Genomic DNA, 471 nt, shown 5'->3' on the forward strand with positions numbered 1-471 from the left:
GATCTTACTTGAAAAGTGTATTTAGCTTTACATAAGGTTTATTTTTCTCCAGGCATTCAGTAGGCATTTAGGCCAATATAATGAATATATATACAGTATATATATGGTTTATTAGTAGTAGTAATTTGCTCTGTACCATAGTGCAAGATATGGATAAACTCCTGAATCTTCTTTCTTTTTCACAAATGACACTGAAGGACAGCAATATAATGTAGCACCATCAGATAATAATGGTAAGATGTAATAAACTGTCATCTCTTGATACAAATATTCAAAAATATCTATGGCATGTTCTCAGTGAAACTAGTGTCATTACAGTTTGCAATGAAGCTATTTTAATATGCAAGCCAGGTGGTTTAAATTTTAATGTTGATTATTAATGAATTATCAAGGTGCCGAGGAAAAAGGAAACACAGACAAGCTAGGTAAGATGATAAAATTGTTGGTTTCTCATAGATTACATTAATAGAC

Source organism: Sinocyclocheilus grahami, unplaced genomic scaffold (assembly GCF_001515645.1).
Source record: "Sinocyclocheilus grahami isolate Dianchi unplaced genomic scaffold, SAMN03320097.WGS_v1.1 scaffold699.1, whole genome shotgun sequence".
NCBI classification, from domain to species: Eukaryota; Metazoa; Chordata; class Actinopteri; order Cypriniformes; family Cyprinidae; genus Sinocyclocheilus; species Sinocyclocheilus grahami.